This window comes from Sceloporus occidentalis, unplaced genomic scaffold, assembly GCF_023333645.1.
Source record: "Sceloporus occidentalis isolate IW3139 unplaced genomic scaffold, rSceOcc1.0.p SCAF_1, whole genome shotgun sequence".
Lineage (NCBI taxonomy): Eukaryota > Metazoa > Chordata > Lepidosauria > Squamata > Phrynosomatidae > Sceloporus > Sceloporus occidentalis.
In genome coordinates this window covers 23,681,218-23,698,267 of record NW_028316981.1, presented here as the reverse complement: position 1 = coordinate 23,698,267, position 17,050 = coordinate 23,681,218, and the positions used below count along the sequence as shown (strand labels likewise).

The window sequence follows — 17,050 nt, the reverse complement described above, 5'->3', positions numbered from 1 at the left end:
CTGGGAAAGTCTGGAACTTGCTAGGTGCCTTCAGGTTGTTTCTGACTTGTGGTGACCCAAACGTAAACCTCTCATGGGGTTTTCTTGGCAAGATATTTTCAGAGGAGGTTGCCATTGTTGTCTTCTGAGACTGAGAGAGTATGACTTGCCCGAGGCCCACCAGTGGGTTTTCATGGCTGAGCAGCAATTTGAACCCTGTTCTCCAGAGTTGTAATCCAACACTTTGACCACTTGGGATTGGCTTATAGTCCAAAAAGCACAAACCTTCCCAGGTATTGATTTTAGTATCATTTTTCCAACAGCAGCCAGGCTGCTTCCTTTGTGAACAAGCTGACAGTAACTTAGGGACATAGCAAGAACATGGTGGCAGCTTAGGGACACAGAAACTACCAGATCAAACAAATGGTCATATAACTCAATGTTATCTACACTGGGTGGGTGAAGTTTGGCCCTGGGGTCACAGGACAGCCCCCCATTTTTTTTGGTAGCTTCTGACACACACACACACACACACACACACACACACACACACACACTGAACTGCTTCTCTTGGAAGCCAGTGGAGGGACAGTTTACCTTTTTAATATTTTTAATAGGTTGCAAAACCACACAAGGTGGAAATGCCTGTTTTTCAGAAAAATAATTTTTTCTTCCTGTATCCCTTTTTGACAATTTTGGTAGTTTATGAACTTGCCTGAGAAGAGATGCTGGGGATGGAACTGGAGACCTTTTGCATGCCAAGCATGTACTCTGTCCCAGAGTTATGGCCCTCCCTTGAAAAATGCCCTAGTTCATCCACAGCAATAGCTGTTCAGAGGTATACTGTCTTTGAACCTGGATTCATTTAGTTGCCACGGTCAGCATCTGCTGATGAATAAGAGAGATTGTTTTTATCCTCCATAAAATTCCCAGGCAGCCTCTAAAATCATCTAAGCAACTGGCCACCACCATATTCTGGAGCAAGGAATCCCATACATTAATTCTGCGTGGCATGAAGGAATGTTGGCTAGGAGGCCAACAGTAACTTTTCCAAACTCTGCAGCTAAGTGGAAAATCCTCAGCCCAGCATGGGTTTTTCATACAGAAAATTTCACATTCATTCCCTCACATCTGGTAGGATTGAGAAAGATCCCTGCTGGAAATCTCAGAAAAACACTGCTGGTGAATGTAGACAGCACTGAACTAAATGCTCCAATGGGCTGCTGTGGTGCTTTCTATATTCTTAATCTACTTCAAATCTGTTTTGTTAAGTGACAGTAAATTCTAGTAATATGAGATCAGAGGCAAACCAATCTGTCTTATCCACTTTCTGTTCACTATGCAGAATATTATACACATCGTATTGTATTCTCCCCCACCTCCGTCAGTGCCACATTTATCTCTTTCTTTTTTCATCCTGCTTTTGCTCAACTTCTGCAATAGTTTTTCCTAGTATTCCACAGCCTCCCCTTCTTTTTAAAAAGAAGCCTTGTTCTGCTTTACTCTCAGAAAAGGTCACTTATTCAAATGAATGCAGGAACCATCTTTTCTTGCTACTTTGTATTTGGTACCCACCTTGGCTGCCACAGATAGTCTCTTATTTTTGTTATAAAGTAATAATGTATTATTTCAAATCTACTTTTATATATTACATCTTTGGTGGTTCTCATCATCATCTTTATCCTCATTGAGTTCAAAGGTTTTTTTAAGGACTACAATACTCACAATCCCCCAGCCATGATCATTATAATTAGTATCCTTATCATTATCATTATCAACAACAACAATATCCTTTTAGTGTTTGTTCTCATAAATGATTTCACTTTCATTGTTTCTGTATTTTTTACAACAAACCTATACAGTAGGGCAAAATTGTCTGCAGATTTCATATGGTCTGGGAAGAGGGTAGTTTGTGTAATAGCTGATGGACACTGACATTCCTAAGATAACGTAAATTCACATTCAAGTTGATATTTGAGTAAATCAAATTGAAAAAGTATTAATCTTGTTCTGAAAGCTAGGAAGAATGGAGTTGTGATTTAATGGATTTCAAATCTTCTGATAAAGCCTGATAGTTGAATTGCATCTTCATGCTATTTGATTTCTCATTGCCTTTTCATAGGCATGGACACAATAGAGAAGCCCTGTTGTTTAGTGACTTATTATTACGGTTAGATTTGTGTAGATAAATGATGACAGCTTTCTGATTCTAAAAAGAAAAAAGGCAAAAGCAAAATAGAAACAGTGTTATTGCCTGGATTATTAGGTGAGGTGGGGGTAGGCACCTTAGATCAGGATTTGCTTTCAGATGATCTCAGACAGCCTGCTTGAGAATTTACTTTACCATACCCCCCTCCCCAAGCTCAACTCCAAAAATATGCTCCATAAAAGAACATGCAGAGAGCATATATGTGCTGCATGAGAGGATCCTAGAGCCTAGGAAAATACTTTTTGGACTACACCTCCCAGAATCTCTGAGCCAGCATGGCCACTGTATTTTTAAAATTTACATATTTTTTGTTTGTTTGTTTAATTTATAATCCATCTTTCTCCTAATATGGGAGCCAAACCAGCTTTCAATCAAAGTTAAAACAAAATATGCTAAAACAGTATAGAGTATGAAAGTGTAAAAAAACCACAACAATCTGATGAAAACATTACTTTAAAGCAGTTAAAAACAGGGGGGGGGGGGAATACACACATGCCATTTAAAATATCATTCTGCCCCAACTACTTAATGGCTGAAGGGCTTTTTGGACCTGCTGGTGAAAAGAGAGCAAGGAGGAGGCTGACTGAGCCTCCCTTGGGAAGCAGTACTCTGCTCTGTCCCATGTAGCCACCAGGTGAGGCTGTGAGGGTAATATTTTCAAGATCTAAAACATTGACATTGAAAGAGGAGTAGAACAGGACACAGGGACACAGAGGATATACCAAAGGTGGGGAAATCCAGGCTACATGTGGGCCCTGGGACCTTGCCTTGCGGTCTCCAGGGAAAAAAATCCAAATCCCCAGATTACCCCTAAAGGGAACAAATTCAGTAAAAAATGTGCCCTAAAATAACACACTCACCCACCAAAACCACCACAAAAACATGACATCACGTTATCTTCGTCCCCCACTATACTCACAGGACACACACACACACACATTTTTGTTGTTATTGTGTGGCTTCAAGTTTCCGATTTATGGCGACCCTAAGGGCATACATCATGGGGTTTTCTTGGCAAATTTCTTCAGAGGAGGAGACACTGTGACTTGTGTGTGTGGCATATTTCTCAAATTGGATGTTTAATGAAAGCCTCAGGTAGGGTGGGGTTACAGGGGAAAGAAATGGCCCACCTTGTCCTATACTGATTTAGGCCATTGGTCCATAGTTGCCCAATACTTTCCTCTCTGATTGGTATGAGGTTTCAAACAAAGGTTTTCTCAAGGTTGATCTGAAGCTCTGGCTGTTTCCATTCTATGCAATGCCTCTGCAGTGTCACACAGTGTCACAGAGGCCCTTGGCCTCCAGAAACCTCAGACAGGGACTGCCATGAGAACTGAATGACAGCTGTGATCCCCCCTTCTCAAATCAGGGAGGAAGGATGAATAGCACCCAAACAGGTTAGTTGGAGCGAGACAACCACCTCAGTCAGCAAAGGTAGTTCCTTGGCTGGCATCTCTAGCACCTCACTTCCAGGTGCTTGTGCTACACAATCTGCCCTATTCCCCTAAACTGGTCTGCCCTCAGAAGCAGTGGAAAATATTATCCTTTTGCAGGTACTCACAAGGAAGCCAATCACCTTCTGTATGTGGAATGGTAGGAGGGGACCATCTTATCCTTTGTGTCAGGCTGCAGAATGTCCTGGGCCAGCGCTGCCCATAATAAGTTCAAAGTAAATCGGATGGTTTTCTGCTAGAGGATCGTCAACCCACAAGGACCTTGGCTGGAGATGAGAGGAAGATTCCACCCCCATCATGATCATGATGGTGATAATCATCATGATCATGATGATGACGATCATCACCATCATCATCTCCTCCTCCTCCTTTTTTGGAATTTTGCCCTCTGTAACATCTCTCAAAAAAGAAGTAGAGGCCATCTTTAAGGTCCCAGAATTAGTTATAGAAAGGGATTCAAGAGGCATGATTTGAACAGAGGACTTTACAGCAGCTCTTAGCTCACAAAATGTTATGCCAGCTCTCCTTGATGCAATGACAACTAGAAGTTGCCATGTTCATAGGGTGTGGAGTTGTGAGTTTTACCCTATCCCCTCTCTCAGCTTCAGAGAAAGGCAAGGACATACCGGTACTCCGTCTGAATAAATTCTGCCAAGAAAACCCTGTGATAGGTTCACCTTAGGGTCACCATCAGTTGGAAATGACTCGAAGGCACACAGCAACAACAACAGGCATTAGCATTTTGTTTTTACTTGTGGATTACATGGTCTACTTTGCTTTTTAGACACTCAGGAGAAGCCCATAAGCAGAGCATGAGGAAGTAGCTTTTCAATGCTCTATTGTTCCCTGAGCTTGGAAAAGTTACATTTTTCTATTTTTGGTCCCCTTCCCATTACTTTTTATTTTTTTGCATATATTAGTAATTTTTTTCTTTTTCACAAATGGGAAAGTATACATACTTGCCAATATGCCCACTGACTAATGGAACTGGGACTTCCTTCTGAGCAAGAATGCACAAGTATTGAATGGTCCAGGACTAGGCACCTAGTGTTAGGGTCTGCAGCTGAAGGCTTCTCAACTAGCTGTGCTCAGTATCCCTACTGGCTACTGCACTTGTTTAGTTGCCAGCTGAGTTTGTGGTTATTGTTAACTGACTTCCAGTCAACCCCGACCCATGGCAACTCTGTGGATGAGACATCTCCAAGATCTGCTGTTCGCCCGCCAGTGCTCCACTTAGGTTTAGCAAATTCATTGAGTCTATCCATCTGGTGTGCAGTCTTCCTGCCTTTCTACTACCCTTTCCTAGCTACCTTTCCTAGCATTATTGTCTTTTTTAATGAGTCATGCCTTCTCATGATGTGGTCAAATTACAACAGCCTCAGCTTCAGCATCCTGGCTTCCAAGGAGAGTTCAGGCTTGAGCAGTTCAAGGACACATTTGTTTGTCTTTTTGGCTGTCCACAGTATCCTCAGCCCTCTTCTCTGGCACCACATCTCAAAAGAGTTGATTTTCTTCTTATCCGCTTCTTTTCACTGTCCAGTTCTTGCATCCATACATGGTAATAGGGAATACAATGCCTTGTATGATTCTGACTTCAGTGCTCAATTGTATATCTTTGCTCTTTAGGATCTTATCTAGTTCTTTCATAGCTGCCCTCCCCATTCCTAGTCATCTTCTGATTTCTTTACTGCAGTGTCTTTTTTTTATCTATGTCTGATCCAAGGTATTGGAACTCTCTTACTATTTCAGTTTTTTCATTGTCTAGATTAAATGTATGTAGGTCCTCTGTGTGCCAGCTGAGAGGCCAAAAACGGGGGGTTGGGGAGATGTGTTGGCTCTGGCAGTGGAGTTTTGGCTACTTGGGTTATATGAGCCAATGGTTTGGCTCCATGTAAGGCAGATGCTTATGACTTACGCAAGGTTAAGAGTGTGGGTAGAAATGCTATGTGAGCTTATGTGGACTGCTAATGGAGCTGCGTGCCAATGCTCTGAGAGATTCACTTGTTTTGAATGTATGTCATTGTGGAACCATTTTACACTAAAGATGCATCAGCCCATTATATCTGTATGTATCAAAGATATGTCATCTGCTTACCTATCTTCAAAAAGTATATTTGTCCCGGCTCCCCAAGCATATGTTGGAGGGAATGATGCTTTTCTAATTTGCAGGGTTATATGTTTGTTATGGCAAACATTGGTGAACCACAGAAGTAACTGTGCTTTTATCCCAGGTGCTGAACTTATTTTGGGGCTATATAAGGTTTTGGAGAATTCCATTAAAGTTCTGTCTAAAATATGGAGTGAATTCACTGTCTCAGTGACAAGGAAGCCACCAGCTAGCTCTGCTGGCCTAAGACATTTTGCTGGCTGAGGGAAATGTCCACCACTGATTCAAAGTTCAGGCTGTGAATATAGTTGGCCCATCACATTTGCCGTTTACAAGTAACTTTAGTGGATTTGATTGTTTATGAGTTTGCTATCAATAATTAAATAAGATTTTTTTTTAGTTTTGCAGCCTACTGGGGAAAATCACAGATGACTCACGTAGACCAGAAAACGTAAAGAAAACTACTAGTAAAAAGAGGTTTAGTAAATCATAAATGCACAAAATAACACATAGTATCCCTTATTCCCCTTCCACCACTGGAGTTCTTGTCATTCATCCTCTCTGGCCACATCTGGAGGCTGGGAATGCCCTGTGGGATTCCTTAGCCCATAGAGACAGAAATAAAGACTGAGTTAAGGTTTGTGTGTGTGTGTGCAGGTAGAGAAATTTGTGGTTTTTCCAATTTTATGGGGGTCCTGCACCCCTAATCCCCATTAATGTACAGGGCCAACTATATAGCTTCCTGCCATGAGGCAAAACCACGCATCCAGCTTCCTACACCATCCAGTAAAAAGCATTGTGCACATGTGGACTACCACCAGAGCCGTCTGTCTTCTAGATTCAAGAGCTGAAGGAGTTAATCTTTAGATTCATAGGAGACAAAATGCCTAGCTGTTCCAATTTTGGGGCCAACTTTGCTATTAGGTGCATTATGAAAGGACAGAGAATTGTTGTCTCCTTAATGGTTAAGCTGGGCACATGGGATTTATTTTTGCTTGATGTGCCAGAATAACTGGGCTGGCCTTGGTCCTATGAAGTGTAATTTTGGCAAGTGGGTAGGTAGCATTCGTTGGTCTGCCACGAGCAAAAATATGTCTCACTCTAGTCCTGTGCTATACTATAGCCTACCTAAATTTCATGCCCAGCGGATGAGTTGTACTCTAATTCCCACCATACAAAGAAAGCATATCCATATTGACAGGTTATTTGTGATGAGAAAGGCTGGAATTGTGTGTGAATTCTTGGGGTGTGTGGGTATATTTATGAGGGCATGGAAGTTTTTAGATAAACTCAATGTGAAATTACTGATGTTTTCACGAACAAAATCTGTAGCTTGTCACTAAAATCAGATCCCTTACAAGAAGACTGGAAGGTAGCCTATGTGACATCAGTTTTTAAAAAGCTATCAAGGGCAAAGCCTGTGATTCTATGAATAAGTGTAATGTTTTTCCTGAATAAAATGATAGAAAACATTATTAAGGCCAGATTAACTAGGCTCAGAGATAAAGTTTGCTGATGAAGATTCAGCATGGTTTCTGGAAAAGGAACTCCTGCCTCACCAATATTTTAACATTCCTTTGAGAAAATCAACAAACATAAGCCAAGAATGATTCAGCAGGCATTATATCTGTGGACTTTGCTCAGACTTTTGGTGAAGTACTTCCCTAGAGGCTTTCTAAATTTAGTCATCAAGAGAATTGCTGAGCAACTGGCAGCCTTTCCAGATGTTGTTGCACTGCAGCTCCCATCATTCCCTTCCCCTTATCTATCTTGGCCACAGCAGTTGAACAGCATCTGTAGAGCACTGTTGACCAACTACACTTCAAACCAGTTAATTCAGCCTGATGAACAACTGTGATGACTATGTCCAGATCTGCCTTCTCCAGGAAAGATGCTGTAGCACTCTAAGCTGGTAGAAAGCACTCTTTGCCATCACTTGAATAGCCATGCATTTTAAGGTGGAGTGTACATGGTTGCCTTCTGCATGCATTTACTGTTGTAAAAAGACTTCTGCTCTGAGGTTTGAAAGATAAACATTCACCATCTGTCATTCAAGAGTCAGAGGATCTTACTGTTTTAGTTGCATGTGACTGTGTCAAGAAAATGTATTTTTGGAAATATGGGCTGAAATCCTAGCTCTGTCCATACAGTTTTGCATCATCCCCACCCAGCAGCTGTTATGCCCCAGGAAGGGCTGCTGCTGCTGCTGCTCACCAGTGGGGAGAGAAGGGAGTAGGGAGCTGATTCAGGCCATGAAGTAGCAGATAGACTCAATTAGGTGGAGGGTAGAAAGGAGGGTGCATTCATGGACAGAGCATGCCCTCCTTTTCCTTCCCCTGGGAGCCTAGAGCAGTCACATCTTCATGCTCTGAATTTCCTCCCCTACTTCCTCCCTGCTAACAAGCAGCAGTAGCAACCTTCTCTCCTAAGGCTTGACAGCTGCCAGTGAGCAGGGAAAGTTTGGGACAGAGAACAAGGCTAAGAGAATAGTCTTCTGCACCCTGTTTAAAAAGAGATGTGCACATACGGAAGCCACACTTATGCACACAGATGTCAGTTCCAGGATGCCAGTCAATGTGAGATTATGTTAATGCTCCATGCTGCTATCCTATGTACTTTTCCTTACGCCCCTTCCCCATCTTTTTCTCTTTCTTTATAATCATAATGTAAAACTCCATTAAAAACAAGAGTGGAGTATACTCCTGTCCTGTCCAAGGCAAACTTTATTATGAATTTTCTTGATTTTAGCAATGCAGTGGGCCCCAGGGCTCCCCATGGATACCAAAATCCCTGGATACTCAATTCCCGTTATATACAATGGCAAAATAAAATGGTGTCTCTTATATAAAAAGGGAAAACAAGGTTTGCTTTTTGGCATTATTATTTTTAAAAAATATTTTCAAGCCATGGATGGCTGAATCTGTGGATTCAGAATCTGTGGATACAGAGGGCTGACTGTATTATTTAATGGGGATGTGAAGTCATATTATTGCTGCTACTATTAAATAATTAGGAGTCAGAGATCCTTGCAGACATTCTCTTCCAGAGATCTACAAGCCTTTCTTCATCAATCTTCTGTCTGTTCCATACATTATAGATCAGAGTGCTATCAGCTGTAAATGTTGGGAGGCACTAATAATGCAGGGTAACTCAGCCCCCAAATATTGAGAACAAATCAGTTGGGTGGAAAAATGGCAGAGTGTGTGTACTCTGAATGAGGTATTGGATGAGAAAGATATTTTCCTGCCTTATTCATCATCGATGCAGAAACATCGGCTTGAGCTGGTACATGTAATTGTAGAATTCATTGAGTAATGTTTGCAGACAGTTACTTGCACAATCTCAAATTTCTTGAGGCGTTGTGTATGCCTCATAATCTTTAGCTAACTGGAAATACTGTAATAATATATAATGATATACAAAGTATTGAAATGATATTTAGAACTGTCTCTGTATGCCTCAAAGGATATCTGGGAAACAGTTGCTGACAACATAGTATATGTTAGAGGCAGACAACTTATGTGCGTTGCAGGACCATACTGGCCCCTCTCCAAACCTGAGGGAGGCCATACATATACACACCCTTGCCAACAAATTTGTGGGAGGGGGGGAGGGAGCAGGATTTAAAAAAAACCTAATATATCCATTTGCCTTTAAAACAAATCCTGTGATTGCTGTTGCACCATGTTTACAAGCAGAGTAGGGCTCCTGGGAGGCCATTTGGAGAGCAACTCTGCTTCTGAACAACGTTATTGAAAGGGCTCACCTTGTTTCAAAGGAAAACTGGAATTGTTAGTGGTAAAATGGAGCTGGTTTGCTGCTTCTTAAGCATGGAGGCTTCATAAGGGCTATAATTGTTGCTCACCTTTCTTTTATGAATGAACGGGAGGAATTTTAAGATCTTTCTCACTGTGATCACAATATACTAGTCTGATCACGTAACCATATTAATTCAGAAGTAAGCCCTCCAATGTTCAATGATGCATATTTCTCACAGGTAAAAATGGTATAGTGTTAAAGGCTCAGGTCACACTTACTACTTTGGAGTAAGTCCCTTTGGATTCTACATAGACAGGCACAGGATGGGCATATGACTGATTCTGAATAAAGTTCCTGTTCAGAGATTATTGAACCCCTGTGTGAGTATAAAGTAATAGAGAATAGCAAATGTTTGCTTTGCTTGGCTCTCACTTGAGTGAAGCTCTTAATGCCTGTGTTATGAACTTGTTGAAAATTATTTTACATTGGACCCTTGTTATACGCTGGGGTTTGGTTCCAAGATCCCCTGTGTATAACAAAATCCGTGTATGCTCAAGTCTCATTAAATATAATGACATAGCAAAATGGTGTTCCTTATAAAAAATGGAAAATCAAGGTTTGATATTTAATAATAATAATAATAATAATAATAATAAATTTTATTTATATACTGCTTTTCCAAAAGATCAAAGCGATTTGATATTTATACTGTTTTGGAACATTTCAAACTGTGTATGCTTGAATCCGTGTATAAAAAATCCGCGTATAAGAAGGGCCGACTGTATAAAGAATGTTCAACATGTCCCTTGTATTTGGGACCACACGTAAGGATAAATAGTACTGTTAAACCATGCCTCCTTTGTAGCTGACAAAACATTTTGAAGCACGAGAAAGCTACTTCTCCAAATATGCAAAACTGGACCCCTGATTTATGCGTAACTGGCAGACTGAGAGGAAACAGTGTATATATCAAATTAGGCAAGATGATACAATTTGGAACAACAAAAAGTGGTTTTCCTTTGCTTGCTTTACTCTGTATATGTGTGTATGTGTTCCTTCTCTGTTGTTTTTATTTTCTGCTCTTTGGTTATTTGTTTAGTTAACCATCTGTACATATATTTTAATGAGTGGACATTCTTTTCTGTTGATGTTGTTATTTATATACATGCTTCTAATATATGCATTTTCTGATATGAGGGGGAAATCCCAATTTACAGTACTAGGCTATGCATGTCTACTCAAAAGAATATGCCTTTGAGTTGAATGCCGCCTGCCCCCAAGTCACTGTGCATAGGTCAGTGTTATAACCTCAAAGTGCAGTCCTATCACACCAGCTTCTCAACCTAGGGCACTATAGTACCTAGTACCTAGAGACTGTACTACAGTCTGATGGAAGCTGCAATCCAACGAACCTGCAGTGTTCCAGACTGGAGGAGTCTACTCTACATACTTCCTTGTGAGGAGGTTGTAGTGAACTCAGTGGTGCACCTTTATGAGTAGAGATACAAAGGACTATTTGTAGTTGTTGTTTAAAAAGTGTCTCAGTTAATATTTTGGGTGCATCTATACTGTAGCAATAATCCAGTTTGACACCACTTTAAGTGCTGTAGCTCCATCTGATGAAACCCTGGGATTTGTAGTTTTAACTTTCTCTACCAAGGAATGCTAGTGCTCCCCCACAAAACTACAAATCCCAGAATTCTGTAGGATGGAGCTAAGGTAGTTAACGTGATGTCAAACTGCATTCTTTCTATAGTGTAGATGCAGCCTTTGCGTGTATGCTTGTGCATTTTAATTGAATCCTAATTCCTGACCTTGCCTTGTGTAGGAGCTGATATCAAATCTGTCCTCCTGGATTTCATAAAGCATTCTTCTGGAGAGAAAGGTAATCAGAAACTGGTCATGTCCCTAAAACTGTTATGGATGGGTGTGTGTATGGGTGCTTTGTGGTGTCTTCTGCTGTGCTCTCTGTGTGTGTTTTGCCGTATTAGTCCTTTAGGAGTCGGGCATTAGGAAGATCCAAATGGGAGGGGACTGAATGGAGGGGGGTGTCTTTTGTTTGCATGTGTCAGTATCTCTCATGCTCATCCTTGTGCTATTATATGAATAATGAATAGGGGATGTCTGGCTGCTCGTAAGCCTCCGTGGGGGAATGCCGCTCTTGCAGGTTGAACACGACTTCCCACTTAGCACGCTCTGCTTTTGCCTGTGTGCAGTGGATTGTGGCTGTGCTTCCTTGGCCTTTCCTCCCTGAGCTGCCATTTACTGTGCCATTACCAGCATCCCAGTCTCTCCCTCCCCCTGCCACGTGTACATATGTGCCTGCCTTTTCTGAAGCTTCCTATCCCCTGGAGCAGCTTTAGAGACTATGTTTAGAGTAGTAGTCAGCCAGGCCCCTAGAGGTATATCCCTCTGCTTGGGCAGTCAAGTGTGCCGTGTCTGGCTGATTTTGCCACACCGGCCGCATAGCTATGAGTTGGGGCTCGTGCTTTGTGAACTGATGGTGAAGATGATGTCCTGGGAGCTTGGGAAGCACAGATGTGAATTGCTAACTGGGAACCTCAGGAGCAGAGCTTGAGATACAGTACACTGTTTTTGACTACAATCATCATCATAGTCATCATCATCATCACCACCACCATCATCTTAATTTGTAACCCACTTTTCTCCCAGATTTGGGACCCAAAATGGCTTTAAAAAGCCTGGCCAAAGATACCCAGTACAGTAGCCATGCTGGCTGAAAATATTAATTCCTTTTCAATTGTCATTTTGTAAGTTTTGAATTGTACAGTACTGTGTTTTTAGACTACACAATTCAAAAACATAATTTAATTAAAAACTTACTCAAGTGACAATTAAAATTGAATTAATACTCTTAGCTACTGTACCTTTGCCAAAAGTTTCTGTGGGGGTGTCTCTGTTTCTAGCCAGTGGTCTTGCTGGCAGTGGTTTCTGGAAAATGAAATCCAACAACATCTTCTGACTCAGGTTTGCAAACCACTAGTCTTTGCGAAAAAACTGAAGTAGATAGTCTCTTTAGGTGCCAACTGACTCCTATGATTCTATGCCCACAACTATGTTACTCCATGCATTAATAAATTTTTTATGCACAGAGTTTGAAAAAAGTCCCCTCTTGGACTACAACTCCCCAAATCGCCCAGTCAGGATGGCCACTGTTCTGGTATTTTGGAGGGTATTTATTTATGCATGTATGCATGCTAGTAATAATACTGGCTGGGGAATTCTGCCAAATTGTAGTTCAAGATGTAGATTTCATATCCTCCAACATTTCATGGATAAAAACCAGGACAAATGTGGCCAAGCAACATGTCAAGAGGGCAAAAATGAGTAATGAGGATGATCACACAAAGTAGGAGAGGCTGCAGAAGTTTGCAGAAAATGAAGTAAGATGAGGACTAAAGGGGAAAGTGGGAGAAGGAGACAGAAATTGGAACATTTTAAAAGCAGCTGAAATGAAAAGCAGCAGGATGACAGATGACTGATGGGAAGTATCCCTGACAAATTGCGACAGTTAAAGGGCTATGAGTGTTTCACATTCTTGATAAGTAGACCACCCAGACCTGCAATGGCAAAATCCTGGAGGCCATGCATATTATCTAGCACAAACAGGCAGGCCTGGTGAATATCCAGTGTCATCTAAGCATATCTAGGACACTGAGATTCATTTTAGTTGTAGACATTCAAAACCATATGGGGCTGGCCTTCCCAAGACATTATTACTGCCTGAGGAAAGGGACAATTGGAGGTCTCTCCCATTCTACATACAAAAGCCATCTAGGTTGGCAGTTGGCTCTTTCTTCAACACTGTCCGAAGAACTGTTCTGTTCCATCACATGTGGAGGCCCCAAAGTAATTTCAGGGCACCTAATAAACTGTGTATGGCATTCAGCTCTCTCTCCAAAATCTTGCTGACATGTTCCAGCATCTGCCACCTAAGACAATTGCCTCAATGTGTCTCATGGTAGAACTCTCCCAGAAGCCATAAAACACAATATATGTTACAAAATGACAATACATATCATGGTGATTGTGTTACTTTTTTGATCTGGTGTTATCCCAAATCTCCGGGGACTGATTACCTTCTTCTTTTTTTCTTTTGGCAAATTTGCATAAATTCTTGCCCTTCTCTTAAGAACCCTTCTGATAATATTTGTAATATTGTTAGGTCTCCTGATGAATAATCCTTCTGTTACTCAGATGGCTGGTAAATAGTGTCTAAAATGACGAGTTGATGTTTCATCAATAGGAGCGAATGGTTAGGAGACGATTTCCTGATAGCTGCAGGTTTCTTTTTGTTATTTTGCTGAAATATTAAGAAAACCCTATGAAATTCATTTGGTTTCAATAAGGCACCTTAAAATCACTTTACCACACCCGACAGTGTTACAGCTTGGAGAGTCGCTTTTAAGTTGGGGGTATTATGTTTAAAATAATTGGTTACTGTTATCGTTCTAACATTTGCCGTTATCGGCCATTTGTGTGTGCTTGATTTTTTAATGGACTGAGAATTTCTAAAAGGAGTTAAACTGAGACTGGGGATGATCCTGAGAGGGGGCTGGGTCATCTTGGACACTATGAAACCGAAGGCTTTCATGGCCGGCATCCATAAGAAAATGCCAGCCACAGATGCTGGCGAAACGTCAGGAGTAAATTCTTCTAGAACATGCCCACATAGCCCAAAAAAACTGACAAAAAATCATCTTGGACAAGTCAAACTCTTTCAGCCTCAGTGGATGGCAATGTCATCCCTTCTGAAGAAACTTGCCAAGAAAACCCCATAACAGGTGAATGCCTTTGGGTCGCCATAAGTTGGAAGTGACTTGCAGGCACACAACAACAACAAACCTGGAATTCGTTGGCATTACTAACCATTGCTGATCCTGCTTAGCTTCTAGATCAGACAGGATCTGGTGCCTTTAGGGTATTTAGGAGAATACTGTAGAAGCATTTATTTGCCTCCACTCCAATGTTCTCAAACATATAAATAGAGTGTTGTGTTTTTGGTGGGGGGGGGGGGGTTGGACAAGAGCTCCCAAATCTGACTAGGGATTATGGCAATTATTGTCCAAAGGTAATCTAACATATTAGTTTCCTCTGCCAGATATTTACTGGAGTTTGGGGCACCCATTCATGTGAGCCCCCACTAGCAGTGGTCTGGTCTAGACACAGACGTAGTTCATGAGAACAACATCTTTGTCTTCATTGGACAAAATCAGGTGGTCACCTCAAGCAGCAGGTTTTGGGTGCTATGTATGAAAGGGCAGTGGCTTGTCAGCTATTTCATTTGTTGTTCTCACATCTACATTAATTTAAATTTTGGATAAGAGATTCATATCAGGTTATTAAACCAATGACAGCAACCCTTTGCTCTTTTACCTGCTTTAACCCAGCTCAGTTCAAAGGCTGTTGGCTGATGCACTTTAAGAAATAATACATCTGTGTGTAGCTATCATGAGAATGTGCGTGGCTTAGGATAGTTTACAATATTTGTTGGGTTGTAAGTGGGAAGAGGACCAGGGAGCACAACTTGACTGGATGTAATGCATTGCAAGTAACAGCATCACCTGTAACACTTTCTGGATGGGAGCCCTGTTAGTTTGTTACAGGAAAAACAAAGAGCGTGTAATAACACTTTAAAAACTAACGTGCTTTAAGTGTCACTTGATGAGGCGTACCTGACCTGCGATACCTCATACACCAAAAGATGTTCCATGGGGCCTCCTGTTTTCCTTTCTCACTTTTTTAAACCTTAGGAATCTTGTTGCTACTGTGTGCCTTCGAGTTGCTTCTGATTTATGGCAACCCCAAGGTGGACCTATAGCAGGGTTTTCTTGGCAAGATTTGTTTAGAGGGGGTTTGACATTTCCTTCATTTGAGGCTGAGAGAGTATGACTTGCCCAAGGTGTCCCAGTGAGTTTCCAAGGCTGAGAAAACATTTGAACTTTGATCTCCCAGTATCATAGTCAAACACTTAAAGCGGTACATCATCCTGGCTCTTGGGGAATCTTGCCAGCAGTAAAATTCAGACAGCCTTCCCCCATTTTCCTGCTCTTGTTTTAACTTCTAGAAACTCATTGGCAGTACCTTAGCCACAACTTGTTTTCCAGCCCTAAAAGTTATGTTAGAATTATAGAATTATAGAGTTGGAAGAGACCATGAGGGTGATCTTCTCCAACCACCCTGCCATGCCACATTTCGCAGCTAAAACATTCCTGAGAGATGACCATCATGTCTATGTTTAAAAATCTTCAGTCAAGGAATGTCCACTACCCTCTAAAGCAGTGAAAACACTGTCAAATTGTGAGGCATCTATCATAATTTTGCACACTAAAAAAGACAACTCCAAGTTTTTTGCTTTTAGAAAGCTTTTCTATGTTTGGATTTTTAACTTGAAACAGGTCACTGCAAGTTGGGCAATAACCAAATTTGAATGTGTCTGCAACTATTTCCTGATGAGCTATTGTGCCCCACTTTTCTAGGAAGGCCCCCTGTGGAATTCTGACTTTTCAACTTGAAAGTTGGCACTGCCATTTGGACGGCAACAACTAAACAGTGTGTCAAATTTTGAGATATCTGCAGTTTCCCTGATGACTTATTACTATCCCTCTTTTTTTGTTGTTTTTGATTCTAAACCCACACTCCACTTTGAAGTTTCATTTTGAAACCTGGTGCTGCAGCTTGCATGAAATCCACAAATATTCCATCAAATGTTGAAGTGCCTAACATGATGTCCACAATGAGTTATGGGCACCACAGCAGATACTGTCTTTTTATTACTATAGATAGTGGAGTGCAAATCATTTTATCAGATGAAATGCCTCACTTTTGGGCTAAGGAGGGCGTAATAGTGTTTCTTTCATAAAATAATGTCATAACTGATTTAATAGTTCCACTCATTATCTTTTCTCATTGCGGGGGGAGGGGGCAAAATTCATTTGAGAACATTTTGAGGGTATTTTTTTTAAATAGACAATTTCTTTTTAGATGAGTTTTTGTAAAAAAAAAACCCCGCAGCAAACTACTTAATTTGTGTGTGTGTGTATGTGTGTTGCATGTATTATTAAAGACAATTAGTTACTTTGTACGGACTGGCAATGAGTTATATAACAAGTTACTTTAAAAAAAAAACCTTCCAAGCTCTACCAGCCTAGAGAATCAGTGATGGTGGATATCTCTTGCTCTTCAGCGAAGGGAGTGTTAGAAGAGCATGGTAAGTTTCCAAGACTATGGAAGCTGTGGGAGCACACTTTGAAAAAATCAGAATAGGGCATTGGCCTTTCCCAAAATGCATGCTTGCAACTCATTGACATGTATAATTAGGTCATGTTTCCATCAGGGCTGTCCTGAGACATTCCAAGGACAATATGATATCTCCCTCTATGACCAAATTGTGAAAGGTCTGGAAACCATGTCCTATGAGGAATGCCTTAGGGAGGTGGGTATGTTTAGGACTGCAGAAGAATACCGTAGGTTTCCCCTTCACCATCTGTTGCCTGAGGAGGCTGCATCACCATGTATAAT

The 17,050-nt window shown here is 41.1% G+C and overlaps 1 protein-coding gene across 6 annotated transcripts in view; it reads left to right on the top strand.

Moving 5' to 3' along the window:
- Nucleotides 1-17,050, top strand: part of LOC149321201 (gamma-aminobutyric acid type B receptor subunit 1-like) — a 204,411-nt gene that overhangs the window by 5,441 nt on the left and 181,920 nt on the right. For 5 of the 6 annotated variants that reach the window (XM_089516590.1, XM_089516554.1, XM_089516563.1 and 2 more), the window contains exon 2: nucleotides 11,337-11,393. The exons of the other annotated variant lie outside the window; for it this stretch is intronic. The gene's annotated coding sequence lies outside the window, so the exon portion shown is untranslated. The remainder of the gene's footprint in view (nucleotides 1-11,336; nucleotides 11,394-17,050) is intronic. 6 annotated transcript variants of the gene reach the window in all.